Source organism: Equus asinus, chromosome 7 (genome assembly GCF_041296235.1).
Source record: "Equus asinus isolate D_3611 breed Donkey chromosome 7, EquAss-T2T_v2, whole genome shotgun sequence".
NCBI lineage: Eukaryota > Metazoa > Chordata > Mammalia > Perissodactyla > Equidae > Equus > Equus asinus.
This window is the reverse complement of record NC_091796.1, coordinates 41,435,479-41,461,510: the sequence shown is the minus strand read 5'-3', so window position 1 is coordinate 41,461,510 and position 26,032 is coordinate 41,435,479. Positions and strand designations below refer to the sequence as shown.

The 26,032-nt window shown below is 41.1% G+C and overlaps 1 long non-coding RNA gene across 2 annotated transcripts; it reads right to left on the bottom strand.

Moving 5' to 3' along the window:
- Positions 1-1,561: 1,561 nt before the first annotated feature.
- On the bottom strand, positions 1,562-24,590 carry LOC139045660 (uncharacterized). Of its 2 annotated transcripts, none has more exons than XR_011504478.1 (3): positions 24,420-24,582; positions 21,094-21,206; positions 1,562-2,134 (listed from the first exon to the last, which is right to left on the bottom strand). It is a non-coding gene; the product is annotated as an uncharacterized lncRNA (long non-coding RNA). The 2 variants fall into 2 exon arrangements; XR_011504477.1 differs by having other exon boundaries at positions 1,789-2,134; positions 21,089-21,206; positions 24,420-24,590.
- Between the last annotated feature and the right edge of the window lie 1,442 nt (positions 24,591-26,032).

Sequence of the window (26,032 nt, the reverse complement as noted above, 5' to 3'; positions counted from 1 at the left end):
TTCAAAATGCTTTGATGAATATCCTCTAATGCTACCTTGGGCTTGATACTCTCAAACATTCTAGGTAAGAGAGTGAATCAGTACAGCCTCTGGGGAGAGTAACTTGATACAACAGTTAAATTTTATGTGTCAATTTAGCTAGGCTACGGTGCCCCTTGTCTGGTCAAACACTAGTCTAGATGTTGCAGTGAAGGTATTTTGTAGCTGTGGTTAACATCTACAGTCAGTTGACTTTAAGTAAAGGAAATTATGCTTGATGATGTGGGGGGAGCTCATCCAACCAGTTGAAGACCTTAAGAACAAAAACTGAGGTTTCCCTAAGTAAAAGGAATTCTGCTTCAAGACTATACTATAGAAATCCTTCCTGGAGAATGATGTCATCAAGATGGCAACATAGCCCATTCCTGACTTCAGTCTCCCTCACAAGAAGACAAGCTAGCAACTATCCATAGTTGAGACACCATTATGACAAGCCCAAAACCCAGGGGGTGAGCTAAACCACCACCGTGGAGCACAGAGACCAAGTAGCACCATGTCAGAAGGATAAGAGGGGCATTTTCACTTTGACCGCATCGCCCCTCCCCTAGGCCAGCACAGCACCACACTGAGAGGAGCTCCCTCTGTCTATGGTTTCTCCAGTGGGAAAAAGAGCGCAAGAGCCTAAGGTGGACATCCAGCTTCCCCAGCATCGTGGGATACTTCCCGGGAGGCCCCCTTGGGTCTTGCTTCACAGGGATCACTGGCAGAAGTCTGGGGGGCTCGACCCCTGGGGATCAGATAGATTCAGAGAAGGGGGATGGGGCTTACAGCAACCAGGGCTTGGTTCTTGGAGACTGTGTTCCTGATTGCAGAGGCGCCTGAGCAACCAGCAGCTCTGCCCGTCTATGAAAGCTGGGGGGTTGGAGGGTGTCACATGTCTAAGCCAGTCAAAACAGGATTGCAGGCAGGAGCAGGGCAGTGGGAAATAATTTGGGGTCAATAAGGGAGGATGAGGAGAGAGGAAGTAAGTGTCTCCTTGATTCAGGCAGGGAAAATAGAGCAACGTAACATAAACGTGACAGATTTATCAAAAGTCTGTGAAAGCACCTTAAGAATGGGACCTGAGTCCAAAACACCCAAATGTTTACTCACATTATGTACCCTGTGCTTAGCATAGAGCCTGGAACATATTGAATACTTTTTGACTGAATTAAAAGTGAATGCATGAATGAATTAGCCACAGAAATTAAAAAAAAAATCCTTCCTGAGTTCATAACCTACCAGCCTGCTCTACAAATTTCAGACCCAAGAATGCAACATCGACTCTTGCCTGAGTTGCCAGCCTGCCAGCCTGCCTTAGGGATTTTAGGCGTGCCAGCTCCCCAGATCTTCAGGAGGCAATTCCCTGTTTTTAACCTACAGTTGTACTCAATGCGTAAGTGAAATTATGCATGCATAAGATTCTGTAGTACTGCAGATACAACGAAATGCCCTTTACTGAAATATCAGTTGAAAACTTATGGCACACTCATATTTAGAATAATTGCAGCCGTAAACAAGAAGAAAATAGAAGGCTCCCTCTAATCTTACACCGAATTTTATCTAAGATAATATTAAGTGAAAGAAGCAAGATACAGAATAGGATGTATGGAATAAACCAATGTTACCACAATAAAAAAAAAGGGGGGGTATCGATGCTACCATTTGTATAAAAGGAGAGAGGAGGCAGGGTAATACACACACACACACACACACACACACACTGTCTCTGGAAGGATATATAAAGAATGAGTAATATTGGTTGTTTCTAGGGAATAAGAATATCCTTTTGTAACTTTCAAATTTGGTGCCATGTATCATGAAAACAAATCACTTTGAGATGAAATGAAAGGGCACAGCACATAACATTTTTAAGGAAAGGCTGCAGAATCCCGGGTAGCTGTTGGCGCACAGTTGCTCACAGGCTTGTGATTTCTCTGCCCTCTAGAGGCTGCTCTGAGAACTTGCCGTGACCGTTCCTGTGGTCCCCTCATCAGCCCCCTTCCAAATAGTCTAGGGGCACAGGCCTGAAATGGCCACTCACAGGATGGTTTTCCTCTGACTACATGCCTTCATTTCAGCTGGTTCCTGTGATGTTGGCAGTCGACGGCTGTGCCTGTGGGGAGAATCAGAACTTGAATGAACCACAGCTCTACTGAGATCTCTCAGAAACAGAATCGCACATGTTAAAACAGAATTGGTCTTCAGTCACTAATGAAATACTGATAGTTCTTTATTACTGAATTTTGGTCAAAAATATAAAACTAGAAAATAAAATTATAGAATGATTTTTCATTTGTATTTATGAATATAGTCTTTGACATATAAATGAATTACATAATAAATTGTGGTTATGGATTTTAAATCCTGGCACATTCGAAAGGTACAGAAAGGACTTTGTAATCACATTTTCTCACTGCTGGCTGCAGCTGAATAATATGGAAAATAAACAATTTTTAACTATTTAATTTTTTGAAATTTAAATAGATATTGTAATTTAACAATACAACAAACACATATTCAACCATCACACAGTCATTGTGAATATTTTTCATTTTTGCTTCCAACTACTTTTTTATTAAAAAACTAAGATGTGTTTTCTGATCAGAAAATGATGACATACTCATTATTGACAATTTCAAAAACATGAAAAGTTTATCGATATTAACAGGGTTAACTAAAACAATTTGAAATTGGCAGAAATAGTTTATTGTTTCATAACAAAATCTTTTAAGTCAATGCCAATATTCATAACTTTTAAAAGTCTCCTGTAAAAGATCACGAAAGTCTGTTTATTTAATCCTGTTTTAACTGATGTTAAATTCTTTGCAAATTATTGCATAAAGACATATTTCCATAAGGGTTTAAAGGAGGAAGAAGCAACCTATTTCATGTGCATTGTGAGTGCTCTTAACAATCATCCTTGAACAGTATTAAGTAGCCAGGAGCAAATAGATTTAGGTGCTTTGTAAATCCAGTAAAAGACACAGACTTCAATTTTCCAGAACATAACCTCTTACCACTACTTCTCTATCTGACCATTAAATGCTGCTGATCCTCAAGGTTCTCTCCTAGACATTGTGTCCCCTATAAACTCTTAATGCCAGTTCCTTGCATTCTCCTGGCTTGTCACCAGTATGCCCACCTGGATCACTCTCTCCAACTCTGGACTCCCCGCTGATCTCCAGGCTTGCTGGATCTTTCCATATGGATATTCCCTGGGTGCATCAAACTCAACATGTCTAAAAGAGAATTCACCATCATTCCCCCAAAACTGTTTGTTCATCAGTGTTCACTATCACCTGCTTAGTCAACCAGGAGCCAGGCAGCATCCTATGCTATTCTCCCTCCCTGCCTTCATATCAAATTTCTCAAGTCTGTCCAGTTTTACTACCTATAAGCATTGTCAAATTCTCCTGCCCTAGATTTAGCCTGAACATCTCTTACCTAGACTGTTTCATCACTTCCTAATTATTCTTCCTGTCTCCAGCAGTACCTTTCTTTGCATTCATCTACAAAGCAACCAGAAAGATGCGTCCCAAATGCACTTCTGGAGAGAAACTATCACTTAAACTAACGCAAATTGGTCTATGAAAAAAACACAGGGGCTGGCCCCTGTGGCTGAGAGGTTAAGTTCGTGCGCTCTGCTTCAGCAGCCCTGGGTTTCGCCGTTTGGATCCTGGGCACCGACCTAGCACCACTCATCAAGCCACGCTGAGACAGCATCCCACATAGCAGAGTAGAAGGACCTACAACAGGGATATACAACTACGTACTGGGGGACTTTGGGGAGAGGAAGGAAAAAGACCCCACAAAGCCAAATAATCCTGCTTTATCTCCAGGTTTATTAAATATTTATTTTTTAACATATGGAGACCTTTGTAATACATAAGTAAAAGTCTGTAAGGCAGTTTCCAACTTACAAATGCCTGACATATAAACATCTCTTACCTGGACATAGATGTCTCTTTCAGGAGTTCACCTCATCGGATTTCCCCTTGAAAATAGGGCCCCCACATCATACAATTCTGAGGGCAGTGAATTCTGCGGGAGAAGAACCCCTCCAATGACAATGGTGCCCCCTGGCGTCGGCAACACAGCGCTACAGACTGAATGTCTCCCCTCTCCTGGAATCGCTGGAGATTCTAGTCTCTTGGCTGCTTGTCTTCTCATCACTTTTACTTTCCATTTCCTTCCACTGCTGAGGACAAGTGGGATCTCTGTCCCCGCCTGATGCTTCTGGGGACTCGTGTGTGATTCCCTACTACCGCTTGGATCACCAGAACCCTCTTTAACTGCCCAGGGCTCCCTCCGATGCCACAAGAACCCTAGAAAGCTCGCTGCTAGTACTGCTGAGACCCCATAAAGCAGCAGAACCAGAGTGGGCTGTATGGGAACTGGAGAGTGAGGAGATAGGAGTTGACCCCACTGAGTTGAACCCAGAATTAATTTCCTCACGGAAATAATGCTGTCATCCCAGTTATGTATGGTTATTAGTATGATAATTAAGTACAGAGGTGCTATAAATAGGACTTTGGGGTCCTTCTGGAAAATTAAACTATTACACCAGCATGGTGGCTGTTGGAATATGCTTTCTGAACTCACTTACAAAGGACCAGTTAGAGCATCATCAACTGATATTTGAGTCCAAATAAATGCATCTTAGAATCATGTAAATGTTTAAAAATGCATTTCAGGCACAGCACACAGGAACTATAATATCCATAATCACTCGTATGTGTATTTTCAGATGTTTCCTAGTGCCCCAGAGCAATTAGCATGGGTTGTTTACAAGAGTGGCTATATTCCTGTAATAGGGTGCCCACTGAGGTCAGACTTAGAATATTTTTTTGGAGTAGTATAGACAAAGCTACCCCTCTGAAGTCATTTTCTAAGGTTACTCCTCTTGCCTCTTTGCTTCAGCCTCACTGTATTTCTTGTCATTTTTTGAAAACACCAAGGTTATGCCCACCTCAGCATTCCTATTCCTATTGTCTGGAACACACTTCCCAAGATTTTTGCTTGGCTCTCCCCATAGCTGCATTTTTCGTCTCCTCAGAGACCCATAGCTGAGAATCCAATTTGGAAGAGCCAAACACATAGAGACAGAGACTGGATTGGTGGTTACCAGAGGGGAAGCGGGGAGTGAGGAGGGTGAAAGAGGTGACAGGGTACACGTGTGGTGATGGAGTGTAATTAGTCTTTGGGGGGTGAACATGATGTAATCTACACAGAAATTGAAATATAATGATGGACACCTGAAATTTATGTAATGTTATAACTCAATGTGACCTCAACAAAAGGTAAAATAAAAAGATGATTTCTAAAAAATCAAATATAAAGACAGAAATGCTCAATATGTTATATGTCAACTATATTTCAATAAATGAAATGCACATTTTCAGTTATTAAAAAAATAAAATAGCCTCCCCTCCAACCCCCTTGCTCTGCTTTATTTAAGGCACAAATTTACCTGAAATATATGTTTGTTCATTTGCTTATTTTCTGCTTCTCCAACTAGAATGTAAGACTCATGAGGGAGGGGAATTTGTCCCTTGTCTCTACTACTGAAACCCCAAGTGCCCAGCATGGCACATAGTAGACACGCAATAAATATATTAAGGAGTGAATGAGCTAACTTGCCATTTTTAGTATTATATCTTCTCTCTTTTCTTGGTCAGATTTGTTAGACTCTCTAAATGATCTCTTCAAAGCGCCATGTGGTGCAAAGAATAGTGCAGTGGTTAAGGGAACAGATGCCTGAATCTGGTTGGAATTCTGGCCCCAGCACTTAGTAACTTTATGACCTTGAACAAATTATCTCACTTCTTAATGTCTCCATTCCCCATTTATAATATAGAGGTAGCACAAGAATTTCCCTCATAGGATGCGAGGACAATTAAATGAGTGAATGCGTATAAAGCTCTTAGTAGGGTGCCTGCATATTGTGTAAATATTATTAAACCCATGGTTTTATAGTTTTAGTGTATGTGTGTGTGTGTGTGCGCGCACACGTGTGTCTTTGGGCGCTTCTTTCTGACAGATCCCTTGGTTTATTTTTTATTTTTTAAATTTTTTCCAGTTTTATTGAGATATAACTGACCTACAGCACTGTGTAAGATTAGGGTATACAGCATACTGACTTAGTGTCTTACATATATTGTGAATTGATTACCACAATAAGTTTAGTTAACATCCGTCATCTCAGATAGATACCAAAATAAAGAAAGGGGAAAAAAAAGGTTTTTTCCTAGTGATGAGAACTCTTAGGATCTGTTCTCCTAGCAGCTTTCAAATACACTATACAGCGGTGTTATCTAGAGTCATCACGTTGTAAATTACATCCCCAGTTTATTTCTCTTATAATGAGAAGTTTGTACATTTTGCCCACGATCCCTCAAGGTGGAAGGAGCCCTGGTGGTTTTAAACCAACTTCCCTTGGTTTAAAAGAGGAAAAAAAAAATTGGCTTTTCTTGGCTGAGGAGCACTTTTTACTTCCAACACTGTTTGGTGGACCAATTCACCCTCCAAATCCTATAACATGTGTATGTATATATATATATATCAAATCATCACATTTTGCACTTTAAACATATTACAATTTTATTTCTCAATTATACCTCAATAAAACTGGGAAAAAAATTTACCCTCCAACTCTGCCACTCTTGGCAATCTTTCATGAAGAAAACTTAAGGGAATTTCCTGTCTTTGCCAAAACCAATCCATGCAGATAGCCCTTGCCCCCCTAAACTGCAAGGAATTAGCTAGGACTTCAGTATCACCCCGATGTGCCATCCACCACACAGCAATGTGCCAAGCAGTTCAGTTGCAGGTTGACTCCTGGAGTCTCTTTCATTTAGTTCAAATTGTGCTTCCTCTGGAATATCCCCTGTGATTTATCATCTGCTGTTCAGAACTTTGTTAGCTTCAGCACTGGTATAATTTTCTGCTCTGTTATTGCTTCTTTGGGGGATTTTCAGTGGCTGTGAGGAAGACATTTATTTGATCATCTATCTGATCATCTATTAACACTGCCATCTTTCCCCAGAGAGCAGTTTTTAGAAGATAAGTCTCCTGATGGAATATTTCATTGTTAGTGATTTATTCTCATCTCAAAGAACTAGTTATAGGCCAGAACAGGAAAGAAATGTTCAGCCTCCATTTTCATACACCCTGAGAATTCTGAAAGGAGTTGCTGCTGTCTGGAAGGCAGAGAGGCCATGAGTCAGAAAGCACACTGCAGACCGCCTACAGGGGGTGCAGGCCTGGGAAAGGTTTATATCCCCAAACCTGGAACTCAGTAGAAGGACTCGTGCCTGCAGAGACCGTCTGGGAGCAGCGCATGCCGGCGCAAGGCAGTGGGGCAGGCGGATTTGAAACTGTTCATCAATTTGGCTCAAAAAGGAGGGTCTTAGACTCTGGTCATTATTGACATCAGATAGTCTTGTTCATAACATCATTATTAAAAGTAGCCCTTTTGATATCTTTTTCTGTTTTGCTTATAAGTGGGCCAAGTCCTTCAAAAGTTGAGATCTGAAGGTAGCACATACTAGGGCCACGTCTTAGTACCACAGGCTGTTCCAGAAAGACAGGCCATTGGGCTTTCTTTATTCATGGAGACAACTGAATATGATCACAAGTAGATGAGCCAGGCATTCAGGACCTAAAGTACCAGGACATGCCTAACCTTCCAATCCTTTAAAAATAGGAACCAAAAATCCAGTCCCATGTTGACCTATCAAATGTAGCATTGGCCCTCAAATGCAAACTGCTATGTTATACTCCAGTTGCTTCATCCAGCTAATTTTGGGAGCTGACCAATGACCGAAGAAGGTCGCATTATCAAGTGATGTTTGTTAATACAGCCCCGGGCCCCAAAATGGGGTTTCTCATGTACTGGTAACAGGGTAACCTAATAATTCGGCCTCTTAGTTACAAACCTATTTAATCCAAGATTTTTTTCAAACCCATTTACTTAAGAAATTAGATCATTCATTACAATTAACTTGGCAAGCAAAGACAGCCAGCTGCTCAAGTGCGATTCCAAATTTTCTAACAAATTGAATAAACTAGTTTGTTTGTTGATATGATTATGGAATTAGCAAAATGCCCTGTTCCTCAGCATGAAAAATTAAGATCCAGATCATTTCATTGTGGCTTATCTCTCTTTCAAGTTAAATGAAGTGGAGAATCTATTGATCACAAACTAAAAAAGAAGTTGTTAAAAATAGACCATTCGAACATAGTTCGAAACCTCTGACTGCAGATCGTGACCTCCATGTGGTCTGCACGCTCCCTCTCTAATATGGAGCCGACGTCCTACTTTAAATGGTGCTATCCTTCCTAGACCTCTATTCTCAAATTGCCTTCCCCTCATTATAGAAATCTTATTTTTAATAGGATAAAGCTTCATTAAGACCTTATATTATATACTCTCTATACACGTTTCCACTATTTGCAAGAGCTTTTCAAGATTCCAGGAAAATGCTAAAGAGAGTTTAAGTTTATTGTCTTCTCGTCACTTGAACTTAAAGGAGATTAATGTGCAGAAATGACACTTCTTATTCAGTGGAATATCTTGTGTGCAGTTGAGGGAAGGGAAATGCTTATTTTCATGCTGCTGTCAGTTCTGTAAAGAGGAAGGAGCAACGCTGAAGAACACTTCAAGCCTCTCCTCTCTGCCTCTAACTCCGTCATTGCCTTGAGACAAGGACAGACACTTGTTTGGAGATAGTGGAGGGCAAAGGATGGGCTCACCTGTGGTTCTTTCTCAGTCTTTCTGCAGGTTCTCCATTTCTCCTTCAGCTCACTGGTGAGCCATGAACAGTGAGCAATGCATATACCAGGGAGGGGCCTTAGGCCTGCTGTTGGAGGTGGGCCTGGGGTTCCAGAATGCTCTGGCCTGCAGGGACTGGGCCTGAGGCAGGCTAAGATTCTCTGTCTTCCTGGAGAGATAAGTGTCTACAACTCCAATCAGGGAAGTGAAAGAGAAAGCTCTAGATTTGGGACTGGACAGGAGTATAGGAAGGTCTGTGCCACCTCAGCACACCAGATAATTGTTTGGGATAATTATTTGATATTGTTCTGTAAGCTTCAATTAATTCCTGTGTCATTTTTTTTTTTTCAAATTTACTCGAAGTCAAGAAGAGGAATAATTATATATCTTGAGTTGGCACACTCCCACTCACCCACCCCAATCACCAAATCATCTACTTCATGGCCCCGAAGACTCTGAATTAAAAGATTACTGGAAATTATTTTTCTGCATTTTACCTTAAATAATATTATTATGGCGGGGTGGGGGGAATGATTACTAAAATTCTGAGTAAGCATCTAAATTCAAAACTAGATATCACCATCCTGATATTTTGAATTAGGTATTCAACCATTTTTCCCCCAATCTGTTTTATGTTCTTCCTAAAAATAATAGTAATAAATGCCAAATATTTCACGGTAGGTTATCCTTAGCCAGATGATTCTGTTTTGGGGATGCTTGTCCTTGCCACTTGTCACTAGGCTGTGAGAACATCAAGTCTGAAGTATAACAAGCACATTATGGTCTAGAACAGTGGTTCTCAATCTTGGTTGCACATTAGAATGATCTGGGAATTTTTTTTTTTTAATACCTGTGCCCGAGCCCCTCCCAAAGACTCTGGTTTAAATGGTATAGGGTAGAGTTTGAACAGCAGTGTTTGCCTATGGTTCAACCGGGGGTTCTAATGTGAAGCCAAGGTTGAGATCTCTGAACTGGTAGTACATGGCTCCTAAATTTGAGTATATATCAGAATCCCCAACGAGGCCCCTCCTCAGACTGACTGCATCAGAATTTCTGGTATAGAGCCCAGGAATATGTCTTGTGAAATGATCCAGCAGAGCCCTGGACCAGCATTTGGGAGCTGCCAGAACTGATTTCCACTTCTCTCATACATCCTCCAAGATCTTTTCAGACATACTGTTATTGCACCATCTGCTGCTGGATCTCCAATTCAAGTCCCAATCACTTCATATCTAAGTTGTTCTAATGGGTCTGTCTTTTCCCTTCTTTAATTCCTCTTAAACTGCCACAAGTTTGGCTCCATAAGTGTGACTTTGTTACAGATATTTAGACAGAGGATACATTTTGCCACTTTGCCAAATCAAAGGTTCCTGGTCAAAGCATAAAACCACTTTTAAAAAACTACTTCATACTAAGTACAGAACTTTACCAGACATTCTTGACCCTAAATCCATTCCTAACCTTCAACATATTGAGATCAGAGTTGTATCCCAGCTGTGGCCTTTATGCCTCTCTCTGACCCATCAGTGTCTGTAACTCCTTCCCTAATTCCATCAGGAGACACCTCATTCTGAACCCATCACCGATGAACACCCCAGGGATACGAATCAGCAATAGTTCAAGGCTTAAGGCTGGGGCAAGGATTGATATTCTGGAGATTACTTAGTGCCCTAAAAACTTTGGAGTTTAGTGACTTTTTTCCCCTAAATCACACCAAAATCTCTTCTCCTCCATCCTCTCCAAGGTTCATACTCCACACATTCCTATCAAATCCATGCAGACTTCAAGGAGTAATTCCAGGTGCTGCATCTGCACTCTTTAGGGGGAAATCAAGCCATGGTATGGGGTATGTCTGATCACAGAAGTGGAAAGGGACATTTTCTTTTCTTTCTTTTTCTTACTTTTTTTTTTTTTTTTTTTTTGGTGAGGAAGATTGTCCTTGAGCTAACATCTGTGCCAATCTTCCTCTATTTTTTGAATGTGGGATTCCTCCACTGCATGGCTTGGTGAGCAGTGTGTAGGTCTGTGCCTGGGATCCGAATCAGCAAATCAGGTTGCTGAAGTGGAGCATGTGAACTTAACCACTATGCCACCAGGCTGGGCCCTGAAAGGGACATTTTCAAGGAAGAAAAAGCTGGTAGAGCATGGGAATTCAAGCTGGTGTTGACTCTGACCATTTCTACTGAAGCCTACATAGCTGATAGCTTAGTTCAACTCATTGCACTGGACTCGCTCAGGCTTCGTCACCATGGGGAGCCCTGTGCTCCTGTGGGCTTCACCTTCTGGTCCAGCAAGGCCAGCTGCCCTTGATCAGACTGATGATTCTGCTGACTCCCTTTACTTCTCAGACCAGCCCCGTATTCCATGCAAATTCTCATTATTTCCCTTGGGTAGTGGCCTCCTCTCCCTCTTCTTCACTTATTTCCTTTAACACACAGAACTTTCCCAATTTACGTGATTCTTGTATTCTCCACCTTCTTGTGCACCTACTCCCCTCATTTTCTTCTACAGAGCCTTCACAATATGTCCTCAAATTAATATTTTCTGATCTGTGTTTTTACCCAAATTTCTTCATTGCTTTACTTCCTCTTACAGAGGAAGATCTGGGTAAGAATAAATAGGTGGTATCTAGTAGTCTCTCTTACATTAATTCGGATTTTATAATTGAAGCACATTTTATCAATCTCACATCATCTGCTGACATGACACCAATTCTGTCAGTAAATGACTGAGAAGAATGAACAGTCTGTTCTCCTATAATTAAAACATATTATAGAGCATTTCATACCATAGTCCAATTTTGCAAATAGAGTATAAATTCTGTGAGTACAGGTAAGAAGAGAAGCAGATATTTATCTAAAGTAAGTCAGTGGTATTGCCCAAGTAATTTTCAAGGCTTATAAACCTCCAAAATCATGAGCAAGATTGCCTGCAACATATCAGTCATTAAGAAATTTCATTACCAATGAAGTTCATTATTAGATCCCACAATAATTGCTCTATGACATTCTATAATTAAGTGGCACAGAGGAGGATAATGTGGGACGAGTATGTTAGATGTAAATTCTTTCTCATGTACACAAATTTCATACCATCACAACTTAAATTGGCATGTGGTTAAAAACAGATTGTGAGTTTCTTGAAAAACATAATGATCCCTAACTATGTTCACCTGTTAATGAACTTTGAGGAAAAAATGATGAAACATCTTCCATTGTTGGTGTCTGATATACAGTAGCCACTCAATAATTATTTATCATATAATGTATTGAAGCCTAATGCTTGCTTTAGTGTCACTCCATTCTCCCTAGAATAGTAATATGAGCTTCCCTCTTCCTGGGACTAAAACCTAGCTCTTAAAGGCCAGCAGACTACCTAATTTTTTTCCAGTTCACTCCTTTCTTTAGATGTTGAGTGGTCATAGGTAAATTGTCTTTTTGGTTCTGCCTGTAATTATAGAACTTTAGGCAACTTTTCTGTGTTTCATAGTGTCAACCTTAAAAATAAAACAGCCAGGTATTTTACCAGTGAAACGAGTCTTTTTGGGAACAGCCAAAGAATTGCAAATCAAGGTATGCATGCTACGGCAGACCATAGGCAAATCCAACAAACAAAGAAGAGGAACATTAGTTTATAGAGAAAAAGAAGGAAATTGGGAGGAGTTGTTTTGAACCAAAGTCCATTGGAGAAAAGCAAGAGTTCAGAGTGGTTATGGCTTCTCATTGGCTGAGTTGCTGGGGTAGTCATTTCTGTTTGGGATGCAGTGTACATTTCTTCCTATAACTGACATTCCTTCCTGTTGACTTCTTTCTGCTGGGGTCTGTAATTGACTATCTTTCCTGTAATTAACCTTGAATGGTACTGCATGGGAGCAAACCCTTCTGGCCTCCTGACTCCATTTTAAATGAGGTTTCCCTTTATTAATTTTCACAATAGATTAAACAAGAAAGATCTACTGGAAGGTCATAACTCCAAACTGTAACATGCTAACTTGTGCTATTTTCTGAGACTCTCAGTGATATGTGCCAAGAGGTGCCGTGTCATCTACCCTTCTTAGTCCTCTTTATCTCTTCCCTCCTTGTCCTCCTCTTCACCCTCACGCCCTCTCTTCCCACCTTCCTACACCTCAAAATGGAGAAAGCTAAATTCTTAACATATTGTTAATAAACAGACTCTCTGGGTCCTCAGTTCTTCTGAACATGAGCTCTGAGAAATCAGAAACGGGAATTCCTGCTGTGATTCCTAGGATTACATGCCTGTTAGAAGAACAAGAATTTACCAGGGAGCGATAAAACTGTTAATGGGGTGATAGTGGTAGTGGGATGTGTGGCAGACAGGAAGGTGGGAAATGATAGGTGAGAACCTGGGATGCAATTCAACTGGACTGAGTGCCGTGCCTGGGCAGCAGGAGAGCACTGGTTACAAGTAGGTGTGCCAACAGTTCAGTGAGAACTGGGAGACAAAGCAAATTTATCATATTGAAATTCAATTTAACCTACGGCCAGCTGTTGTCTTATCCACTTGTGTCTATTAGAAGTTAAACACATCCCAGAAATAAGGATACTCCATGGGCTGGGTCTAAGTATTTCTTCTAATTTAAAAGTAGGATTCTCTGGAAAAAGCAAGTTATAAATACAAGCAGTCCTTACATACACATAATTACCAAGAACATAAGATAAAGTAGAAAATATTTATTTGCTATCTTGACCTCTCCAAAATATCACCTTTTATTAAGCACAGCTAAATTTGTTAGAACTTTCTGCCAAAGAAAGAATACAATCTTGACAATCTTAGCAGCATCTCAGAAGGGAGAACTCAGAAGAGATATTTATAGGGCTCTGCGGCCTGAGCTCAAGTGCTTTAAGATGGGTCTTTCAAGGAAGGGAACTTTTATATATATTTAAGTTACATAGAAATATCAAGTTTATTTTTATATATAATATATAAAAATAACTTTATAACATATATATGTTATATACTATATTATATATATATAGTAGTTTAGATTCGTGGACAAAGCAAAGCAAGGGTCTCAAATAAGGAAACTGTGGTAAGGAGCAAGGTTTTGCCCAGGTGCAAGCAATCTATTTTCACTAATAACTTGGTCTGTGGGAATGTTCTGAAGCAAACAGTGAAGTTATCTATTGGTTTGCAACTGTATCTGCTCTAGAGAAGTGTTTTCAGGAGCAAACAACTATGTCATGTTGCCGGAGGTGGTCTAGTCTTAGGTAAGTCACATTCACACATTTGTAGCAAGAATTTCTTAAAGAGGGAAGGAGGAAACTCTTAGAGGTGATGGTTCCGTTTATGGCATTGTTTATGGTGATAGTTTCACAGGTGTATACTTATCTTCAAACTCATCAAGATGGATACATTAAATAAGTACAGCTTTTTGTATGTCAATCATACCTCAATAAAATAGAAAAAAGAATTTCTTTTAAGTATTTGCCTTTGTTAGAATTAATGGGTAAACAAGGTGGAGTGGAGATGTGGAACATCTAAGAGTGGCCATGTTGTTCCTCATAAGAAAGAGCATGGAGTTACCCGTGGAAAAGAAATGTGGGGAATAGAGAAAGTAGGAAGAGCTCAGCAAAGCGGGTACTGGGAAGTCAAGAGGAGCACTAGTTTGGTGGCATAGGGGCAACAGGCAGAATAGAGAGAAAGAGGGGGAGGGATATAAGAGCTTCTGTGGAGCTTGGAACTGTGGGCAGCGGGAGAGTTATTTAAATAGTAGTGTTAATATTTAAATTAAATACAATTATATTAAAATTAGATACAATTATATTTAAACGCACTATAAATTCCCTGCTTCCAAATTCTCAAGAAATGTTTGGTAACGACCCACGTGGAGCCCAATTTGTGTTTTCTTTATGTGTGTAACCATTCAGAGACTGGCCTCATGGGGAGCCGAGGGACCTGAACATTTAGGTCTCACTTGCTGAGCTCCAATATTCAGATGCCAGGAAATGTGTACGTGGTCATTGTCCTTTAAAAGCAGTAACAGCATGAAGAACCTGGAGGGCGTTATGCTAGGTGAAATAAGCCAGACAGAGAAAGACAAATGCTGCGTGCAGTCACTCTAAATGGGGAAAGGAAGGGAGAGAAAGGCGAGGGGAGGGGAGGGTGGGAAGCGGGGAGAAGGGACAGGAAGGTCAAACCCAAAGAAATAGAAAGTAGAAAACTGGTTGCCAGGGGCTAGGGGTGGGAGAAGTAGAGGTTGGTAAAAGGGCACAAACTTTCAGAAACACAGTGAATAATGTCTGAGGATCTAACGTAAAGCATGGTGACTATAGTTGATGACACTGTGTTGTAGAACTGAAATTTGCTGAGAATAGACCTTAAATGTTTGCACCAAAAAAAATAAATAAAGGTACATATGTCAGGTGATGGATGTGTTCATTAACTTGATGGGGGAACCCTTTCACAGTGTTTATGTATATTGAACCATCACATTGTACACTTTAAATATCTGACAATTTTACTTGTCAATTATACCTCAATAAAGCTGGGGGAAGGTATAAACATATGAGAAAAACAATAATATTAAATGTGAGGGGCAATAAAAATTAAATAAAGCATTTATAGAAAAATATTAAAAAATAAAAAATGAAAACAGTAAAGGTTGCAAGTCATCTTAAGTTAGCCTTCAATAAAAATATATCAGGTCACATATATTTCAATTAAAAAAAAGCAAGCCAAACAAAACAAAGCAAAACACTTGTAATAAAGATATTTCTAAGAAAAAAAATGTGAGCTTGTTGATTCTAAGTTCACCCCAAGAGGCCCTGACAGGAAGTGGGTGAAATTTGATGTCTGAAGTTAGAAACTTTGATCATAGTTGTCAACATAACCAGTCAAGAAGAAAAGGGGACCTTAAATAGTAGGAGGAATAAAATGGGCAAAATAAAGTAAGATTATTACATCCAGACAGTGACACCATTAGAGAAAAATAAAACAACAGATTAAGATCAGAAAGGAAGGATTAGATATTTGAAAGGAAATAGTAGCCAAAAGATCAAAACAGAATCAATGTTGTAAATGTGGGACAGAAGCCACTTCCATACTAGAAAGATATTGGGAGAAATGCAAATAGTGAAATGAAAAGAAGAGAGAATAAGAAGAATAATTCCATGACTTGAAAGCCTCTCATTAGTAGATGCCATACCAGGTGCCTTACTCAGCATTTTATTTCATTAATAAGTCAAAATGACCATTTGCAGTAAATATTATACCTCTTTTCAGATGAAAAACCGAAGGGTCACTTGCCTAATGTCATATAACTTGTTAGTAGCAGAGTCAGGATTTGAACACAGATGTGTCTTGTTCTAAAGCTTACTTCCCTTGCTACTTGTGGTCTGTACTGTCATTTTGATGTGTTATTAGAGAAATACTTGGGTGATGTTTATCGCCATTAACCACAGATTCTGATGGGAAGGAAATGATTTTCCCTAGTGCGGAAATATCAGGCCCCATTATTCAGGCAGAAAGATAACTAAGCCTCATGCTGCTAGATGAACTCACAGAGCCATCATATCAAATCAAAACATAAAAGTAGTCTGAATAAACTCCCACACAATGACTGCCTGATATGTGAGGTGGATTCCTTTTACAACAAGCATGGCAATTTCTTCTAAATGAGCTGGATAAAATTAAAACCAGACTGATCCAAAAATCCTAAAAATCAACAAACCCCTATCTATTAAAAGGTATAGATGCTACAAGTGTTTCTTAAATCACTGACCTCCTCCAAGGATGCCATGGGGATGTGCTCCCAGTCATTTTCCTAAGGAAACGTTACTGAAACTTTTTTTAAATTACCATTTTTTTTTAAGTGAGAATACACATACCAAGAAAAGTGGATTCTCGTGTAATCTTTCAGGAAAACTAAACAAACATATCCAGGAGCACAAAAGCTGCAAGTTCATAGCCAGCCACTTAGGCCTTAGAGCATTTTCTTTAAAAGAAAAAAATAGGTAATGGTAAGGAGAAGACAATGAGTGAAAGGTAAAAAGTTCTATACACTACATGGAATTTCACTGGGGAAAAAAGTGTCTGAGGTTTTAAGAGGCATAAATTAAATAACTTTGAAGCCCACTTTGCCCCAGGACTATCCGGATGTTTTCAGGAGCAGCAGGCGCTTATGTTCACGTATGTGTATAAAAGATGAGAGGAAACCAAAATAACCTGGCTCCCAGGAACAGTGGAAGACTTCAGCCACAAAGCAGGTCAGAGCATCAGGATGCATGGCGTGCTGCTGTGCACTGCCTCTGTCAATGGAGTCAGATGACTGGCTTTCTTGGGCTGATGCGATGTGCTTCCCTGTCCAGCCCCCTGAAGCGTTGCTCTTGAATGAATCCTCTAAACTCCTGAGTCCTCTTTAAGCTTTAGTGGAAAGACATAAACCCTTTTTCATAGAAGGATAAAGGAGTTTCTGACATTCATACTAAGACTGATTTTTGTAGCAGTGACTTTCATTAGAAATTTAATTACTGTGGATTCAAATATTAGCGCTGTTAGGGGCTCGAAGGATATGCTTTGTTTTCTTTTGTTTTGCTTTTTTCCTAATATTGATAGTAATTTCTATTCTACCTTTACCATAGCCCTCCTGCCGAGATACTGGCCATCAGAATATTGTAAAATACAGAATGTCCTTTCTAGCATTTATTAGAGGGAGATTCTCATGGTCCCTTAAGTAAGAGAACGTTGCCCTTTCTCAATCCACTCTCTACACTGGAGCCAAGGCGATCATCTTATTAACGAATCTGACCACATACTCCCCCTGCTTAAATCTTTCAGTGATTTTCCACCTGAAGGATAAAGGTCCCTCATGATCTGATGTCTTCCCACCCTTGGGCCTATCTGCCAACACATCTCCAAGGGCACCCTTTGCCCCAATCGTATCAAACTATGAGTGGTCTCCAGAATTAAGGATAACATGCCATTTGACACTTCTTTGCCTTCGTATTGTTATTCCTTCTTCCTGGAATGTCCTTCCCTCTACCTCCTACTCAACTTCTGGAAGCCTTTCCTAACTCCTCAGTCCAAATGAGGACCCCTTCTCCGCATCACACTCCATACACAGCACAAGCATGGCACATGTTACACCCCACTGTATCCATCGTTCACTCTGTTTAAGGCTTTTTGAAGACACAGACTGCTTCTCATTCAATTTGTATCCCCAATGTCTCAGCACATGATTGGGTCTTCATCTGCTGAAGAATGTTGATGGCTTCTCTCTTACTCATGGGTCTTGGTTCAAGAGACAAAAATACAATTCCAGCTGATACAGGCAAATCTAGGGAGTGAAGAAAGGAGGAGGAAGGCGGAGGAGGAGGAGGCAAGAAAGAAAGAAGCTGGGGGGAGAGGGACAGATAGTGACTGATCAACTTCCAAAGCAGTTCTCCAGCTCCTCTCATCTGCACCAACAGGAGGGGGCTGTGTGGCCCCAGCGGGAGGGAACACTTCCTAATTCCCTTCTGGGTCCTGGTGGTTTGGGTGGGGCTTACATCCTCCTGCCTCCTGCACTTGCCAAGTCCGAGATTAGGCAAGTGACTTTCCTTTCCAAGAAAGGATGAAAGTAAGGGGCGAGGGGGGAGCAGTGGAAGGAAAGAGAGAGAGAAGGAGGAAATAAAAAGAAAAAGTGAAATGGGGGAGAGAAATGTAACTAAAAAGTCCATGGGTAGAAATCATTTCAGGCATTGCTGGATCATAAAAGTTCAACCACCATCATTGGTACTTAGCGTTTCTCCTCACTTGCATATTTCCCAGCTCTTCATTCCTCAATTTTGACTTCATTTTCAGTCAGCTCTTTCCATGTGGTGCCATGCTATGACCTGAAGCTTCCATTCTGGGGATTTAGCAACCTCAGGGTGAAATGCTTCACCTTCCCAATAGTTCGTGCAAAACAATTCCAGGATTGAGTCTCATTGGAATTACTGGGGCCTCGTGTCCATATCTGAAGCAATCACTGTGGTCATGGGGATGGAATATGAAATAAAACCTGGGTCACTTGCCTAATCCTGGACTTGTCCAGTGCAGGATGCAGGAGAAGGTAAGCCCCACCCAAACCACCAGGACCGGGAAGGGAATTAGGAAGTGTTCCCTCTGGGGCCACACAGCCACTCCTGTTGGTGCTGATGAGAGGAGCTGGAGAATTGCTTTGGAAGTTGAGCCACCATGACATTTTGTTTTTGTTTTTGCCAAGCTTACAGTTTCTTGGGCAATATATTCAGTTTTAAAATAGGCAACTCCATCGACCAATAATCAAAGCCAGAGATGTTTAGTCATGGCCCTTGATTCCAGAGACTGTCTGGTGGGATTTTGTCTCTTGGCAACAGGCCTCAGTGCTCCAACATTCAGCCTAGTCTTCAACCACTGTCTTCCATCCTGGTTCCCCAAGGGCAGATTAAGGAACAGCCAATTTGGCCCTTGCCCTTTGTTTATGTCACAATGGATGGGCTCTTTACAATGGAGACAATTGTCACCTTTCTCAAGCTGCTAAATGTCTGGCAAATGTTTGGGAGGAGCCTAGAGAGATGGGACTGAGGCTTTTTTTTTTTTTTTTTTTAAAGATTTTATTTTTTCCTTTTTCTCCCCAAAGCCCCCCGGTACATAGTTGTGTATTCTTCGTTGTGGGTTCTTCTAGTTGTGGCATGTGGGACGCTGCCTCAGCGTGGTCTGATGAGCAGTGCCATGTCCGCGCCCAGGATTCGAACTAACGAAACACTGGGCCGCCTGCAGGGGAGCGCGCGAACTTAACCACTCGGCCACGGGGCCAGCCCCAGGGACTGAGGCTTCTTTCTGGACCCTATCTTGTCTTCTGATATGTTTTTCATCTCCTAGCCTTTGCTAGAAGTAATTTTAGCTGATGACAGAGAATCCTACCTTTCAATTCAGAGACAGGCAGGCAGATTCCTGCCCAAAACTGAGATATTCACTGCCCCATTGCACCTTGACTCAGCCCATTCCTTATTTTAGGATCTGTAACATGTACTCTCTCCCTTCCAGATATAAATTTAGGAATTGTTTAGAGTCTTATATTTGTTTTCTCAGGCTGCCTTAACAAGGTACCACAGATTGGATGTTTAAACAACAGAAATTTATTTTCGCACAGTTCTGGAAGCTAGAAGTCCAAGAACAAGGTGTCAGCAGGTTTGGTTTCTTCCAAGGCCTCTGTCCTTGGCTTGCAGATGGCCACCTTGTCACTGTGTCCTCACATGGTCACTCCTCGATCTATGTGTTGTCTGTGTCCTAACCTCCTCTTCTTGTAAGGACACTGGTTAGATTAGATTAGAGCCCACCCATATGTCTTCATTTTATCTTGATTATTTCTTTAAAGGCGCTGTCTTCCAATACAGTCACGTTCTGAGGTACTGAGGGTTGGGACGTCAACATATGACTTTGGGGCAGAGACACAGTTCAGCCCATAACAAGTCTTTCAGTGACAAAAATCTCGACTCAGACTGGCTTGAGCAAAAAGACTGTGTTGTCTCCCGTAACTGAAAAGTGGATCAGGGTCGGGCCTGGCTAGATGCAGGCTCACGTAAGCTCAGCAGAGACAGTCTGTCTCTTTCCTTTGATTCATTTTCCAGTATTGGCTCTCTCTCTGTGATATAATGATGGTCAACAGCCCCTCCAGGTGTACAACCTGTTGGTCAGCAATGTCACTTGACATAGATTCTCTTTTCTAAGAGTTTCAGAAAAGCCTTGAAGTTGAGACTGATTGGCCTAACTTGTGTCACACGTCCAGCCTAAACCAGTTGTTGTGGCCAGGAGAATGAAATTCATCAATTGTCCATGCCTGAATATCAGGCCCACCCTGGAAAGGGGGGCAGGAAGTCGGGGACAACATCAGCCCCATCCAAACCAGATATACTCAGATAAAAGGCAAAAATGTATAGAGGTCAATGTCACAGATTCTAGAGCTTGGCTCCTGGGTTCAAATTCATACTGACCAGCTATGTGACCTTGGGCAAGTTACTTAACCTCACTTTTATTAAGTGGGGCTCAAAGAAAATGTCCACACCTATAGTTACCCCCCTCTGTGTTTCTTACTTTGCAAGATAACAACAACATACTTTCTCTACTTCTAGATTGCAAGTCAGAAATCATTTTACCTAGAATATCCTTAATCAGAAAAAAAGCAATAACTTTGCAGCCCTCTTCATGTTACTGCCAGGAGTGGAGAAAGAAAGAAAGAAAGAAAGAAAAAAATATAGTGGTTGCAATGTTTTTGACAGCAAGTAACAGAATACCTGCTAAAATGGTGTAACAATACAAATATTGGTGTCATACTTAACCGAGAAGTCGAGAGGTGGGCTACTGCAGAGTTCATACAGAGTCTCAGCGATGGCAGAGCTCTGACTCAACATCCCCGCCGTTCTTCTGGCCTTCCCCTCGTGCAAGATGGCGGCTGCAGAAAATCCAAGCATAAAGTCTTCTGATGACGTTGTTCAAAGTTTAAAGGAAAATAGATTCCTCTCTGTAATATTCTCTCACTTAGATGGGAGGAAGACATTTCCCTGGAGCCCCCAGAATACTTTCCCTTGTCTCTCCTTGGTCACATGCCCACCCCTAGATCAGTCACTGACAAGGAGAATGGAATTACCACCTTAGCTGAGACCAGCCTGATCACGTGGCACTTTGAACAAAACTGGTGGCCATAAATAATGTGTAAATGAAATGAGTCTGGCTGCGTTCCAATAAAATTTTATTTTTTGATGCTGAAATTTGAATTTCGTATCATTTTATGTGTCATGATATATTATTTTTATTTGATTTTTTGCAACCATTTAAAAATGTAAAAACATTCTTAGCTTGCAAAGAATGCAAGCTACAACACAGATGGCAGACTGGATTGGCCCACACCCTGTGGTTGGCCAACCCCTGGTATATGTGAAACCAGACCCAAGGAGGTCCAGGAGGCACAACAAACTGCCCGAGCAGAGCCAGTGGCTCAGGCTCCCATGGTGCCCACTCCTCCTGCTTTTCCTTCTCTCTTTCAGTCCTTTCTGTGATGCATTAACAAAAGAGAAAAAGATGTGGGCTCAGTTTGTGGATGGGTCTGCATGGTATGCTGGCAACAGGAAGACATGGATGGCCACTGCATCATAATCCAACGGCTTTGAATTTGTAGATCTGGAAAATACTTTACAAGGTCTTCTAGTCTAGTGTTTCTCAAACGTTAGCCTGAGAAATAATCACCTGTGGTTCCTGTTTAAAATGCAGATTCCAGACCCTGCTCTTTGAGTTCTGATTCAGTGGGTTGGGTGGGGTTGGGGTTGGGGGGCTTGGACGAGCTTTTTTCTTTCAGCTTTATTGACGTATAATTGACAAATAAAATTATAAGATATTAAAAGTGTACAACGTGATGATTTGATATACGTATACATTGTGAAAGGATTTCTCCCCATCGAGTTAATTAACACATCCATCACCTCACATATTTACCATTTCTTTGGTGAAAACACTGAAGTTTCACTCTCTTAGCAAATTTCAAGTATATAATACAGCAACTTCAACTATAGTCACGGGATATGCCTTTTTAACAAGCCTGCCCAGGTGACTCTGATGGGGATCCTATAAGTCAGAAAGTTAGTGGCAGAGCTGGGACCAGAATCCTGAGTGGTCTTCCCAGATCTTCACATTGTCTCCTAATGGAAAAAGTTAAATGCAAATGTAAGTGTAAGTAAAGCAGATACTTATTTTGTTTCTGAAACTCCAAGACTCAGCTCCAGATGGGGCAAACCCAATAGTCAAATGCAGATACCACCTTCTCTGCCCTATAGGACTAGGTTTTTGTATCTTACACAATATACCTCAATTTTAGTATTAATCCTATGAGTTTTTAATATGTCTCTTCCTCTGACGAGTATATGAATATCTTAAAAACCCTTAGGACATCTGGTCCTGTCCAAAACCTCCAGAAGACATTTGGTCCACGCCAAAAGGTCCATGATATTTGGTCCTATCCAGAACAGTTTGGCATGGACCAAATAGCTCATGGATGTTTTAGACTGGACCAAATGTCAAGGACTTTTTGACGTGGACCAAATATCTTACGGGTCCAACATCCAGGACCTTTTGGCATGGACCAAATATTTTCTGGACCTTTTAGACAGGACCAAATGTCTGCTAATCTTAAAAACAGGAACTGCCTCTTATTCACATTTGTGACTCCACTAGGAAGGCCTGTCATGTAATAGACCCTCAATATCTATTGGATAAATATTTGGATCAAGGTTTCCTTTCTAAAATTATTTCAAAACAAAGGAAAATTTAGAGAGCTAACATTGCATGGTATTTTCAATCAATATTGCGTGACATTTTAGTTACAGAAAACAATATAATATCCTGCCAAAATGGGCAATTTTTGTATTCAGAGCAAGTAAACTGATGTGTAAAATAGAGTAGGTAGAGTTAACCAGCATGGCTTCAGCTTGGCATTTATTTATTGAACTAAAAACATGTTTTTAATTCATTCCAATGCTAAACAAAGTCGCCGATGAGGTAATATTTTATTTGAAGCACGAACACTCTCTCTCAAACCAGATTTCCAGGTCCTCCTTCCTTAGGACTGTCAATATTTACATTTTTAATAGTATCCTCATTTGGGAAATCGACACCATTGTCAATGTGAAAGGGTAAACCTGTAAGCTTCTGTGGGAGAATGGGTTAATGGCCCTGCAGGGACATGTCCAGGTCCTGTGTAATGGGAAACTCTATTTATACCTCAAACCCCAACAGAAGTGACTATTCCCTACAAAGACACAGTCAGACTTAGAAATAGAACAGAGAGTTAGCACAAGCACAAGAAGGCTGTGACTTTGAGTAGCCACTCCTTGGGTCGTTACAGAAGCAGATAACCAGAATTTTGAAAAGCACATTGGAGAGAAGCAAACTTCTTGGTAAAACTGAGATAAAGACTCAATTCCTAAAGTAAATGTTGGTATTTGCAGATGTCAAGGCTAAGAACTGTCTGCAAATACAAATCCATAATTTCTTATCTGAAACCCTTTGAAGCCATTGTGTTTCATATTCAGAAGTTTTCAGATTTTGAAAAGGAATACGGTGAAATCTAGCTAATGTGGAACACTCCTGGCAGGATCTGTAGCAACATTTTATAATCAAACACATTCCTTCTGCCGTTAATTGTTACTGATATCCACACTAAGTGCAAGGGGCCTGCACGGCTCCCATCTGCTCCAGCATGCTTGTGCAGTCAGACCAGGTCAGGACAGGGCAGTTTTGCCACCAAATCAGTTTCATTTTCAGAGTTCTTTGAACTTTGGAGTTACAGATAATGGCTATTTACCTCTGTAGTAAAGAGACTTACTACAAGAAAGTGATAGTGTAGCTGAGAGTAGGGAAGGATGACGTGGGAAACAGGAAATATTAGCAGAGTGAAAAAGAGAAATACAGACCAGAATGGAAAACTGACCATTTTCTCAGCCACGGTGGCTGAGGGTTTTCATGGTATGGAATCAGGAAGTTGGTTTCACAAACAATTGCATTTCTTTAAACTTACTTTGCAACAGGAAGATGAAAATCAAGCCCTCTTGCACACGTTTTGGGACCTGAGGTTGAAAGACGCCCACCCCAGCTTTCTTCCTCTTCCAGAACTTACCCAAAAAATTGCATGAGCATTTGACATGACCTCCAAGATGGAAAACAAAAAAATCCTTCATTTCAGAACATCTGCTGGGCCCTTGATGAGCTTAGAAATGAGCATCACTAGGTGCTTTGCTCTTTACTGTGTTCCATGGCAGAGTCAGAAAACAGCAAGTGGCACAAAGGGAAGCCGCCTCCGTTGTTTACTCCTTACATCACTCTATTGGGGGCGGAGCAGGCGTGCTGAGTGTTTTGCAGAGAGGAAAATGTGTATAGATTCATACCAGCATGTCTGTGAGGATCAGTGTTTGTCCTTGGGAGCATGGTGGGTGTGTGTCTGTGTGTGTGTAAGAGGTATATTTACTAGTTACCCACTGGAAGGTCTAGCAGGATGGAGAGCCATATCTGAGTCTGACACTGGCATAGAAACTACAAAGAAAACCAGACCTGAAGTGGCAAAGCCCATAGTTGGTGGTTCTGTGGGACTGAATTGCTAAATATGCCTTGGCTTGTGCTGGGGAATCAAATTCTGATTCCCCAGTTCCATCCCATCACTGGTATTACTGAAGAGGAATAAACTGGACTTGAGAAATCAACTGCTGATTCCCACATCCCACGGGTTGCTCTGGATGGCAAGAGGAGGGTCAAGGTGGAGGAGCAGGCTCCTTAGAGCCAAGTTATCAGCCCCTTTCAGGGCTTCCTAAAGGAGGTGGGCTTTTAAGGAGATTTCCTCAAAAAGAGGTGTGGACTGGAGGACAAGGGAGGGAGGTTAAGATTTGAGGGCTTCCACAAAAGATGGACCCCGTTTGACGGATTTACGATTTTGCACTTTTCAATTGGAGTACAGGGAAAATTATGGATAGAAGGGACAGCCTCCTCTGACAGGAGACTGTTACTCAGGAGCTCCAGGCAGGTGCCAGCAGGGGAGTGAACAGTGGCCCACAGCAGAGCTGGAAGCAGTTAGGAACAGTAGAAAGCAGGTGGATGACTCAGGAGTATTCATGAATCAAATCCCTCTTCCCCCGGGATTCTGGAGCAGTGCTTCTGGAACAAACTGTAATGTGCATATGAATCACTTGGAGCCGTTGTGAAAATGTAGATTCAGATGCAGCAGATCTAGGAGGGGGCCTGATTCTGCATTTCCAACAAGCTCCTCGGCCATGGCCAGAAGCTGCTGCTCCTCCAACGACACTTAGGGTACAAGCAGACGGGTGACCACTGAAAGGGGGAGGGCAGCCAACTCTTGGATATAAGTGGGAGATGTGGCCTGTTTGGATACGTGATAGTTATACATTAATGTATGGTGAGGTAATTATGGTTCGTCAATCTCAGAAATCCTTCATACAGGCTAAATTAAAGATGCCTCCAGATATTATTGTACATAGCTATCTGGAGCAGGTGAACCCATCTGACTATTTATTTTGAGATTCAACCTCCTAGAGTAGACAAAAATCTTTCTAGATTGTTGCTGGCAGTATTTGCTACTCATCACGTTAAGAGAGGTAACAGTGGTTGGAAATTACTAGGATATTTGTGATTCCTAGTAAAAACTATAGGAAGGTCAGCACTTTCTGGGATAAACCAAGTTAAGAAAAAAGAAAATAAGAAATTCCAAATTGTAGCAAATTA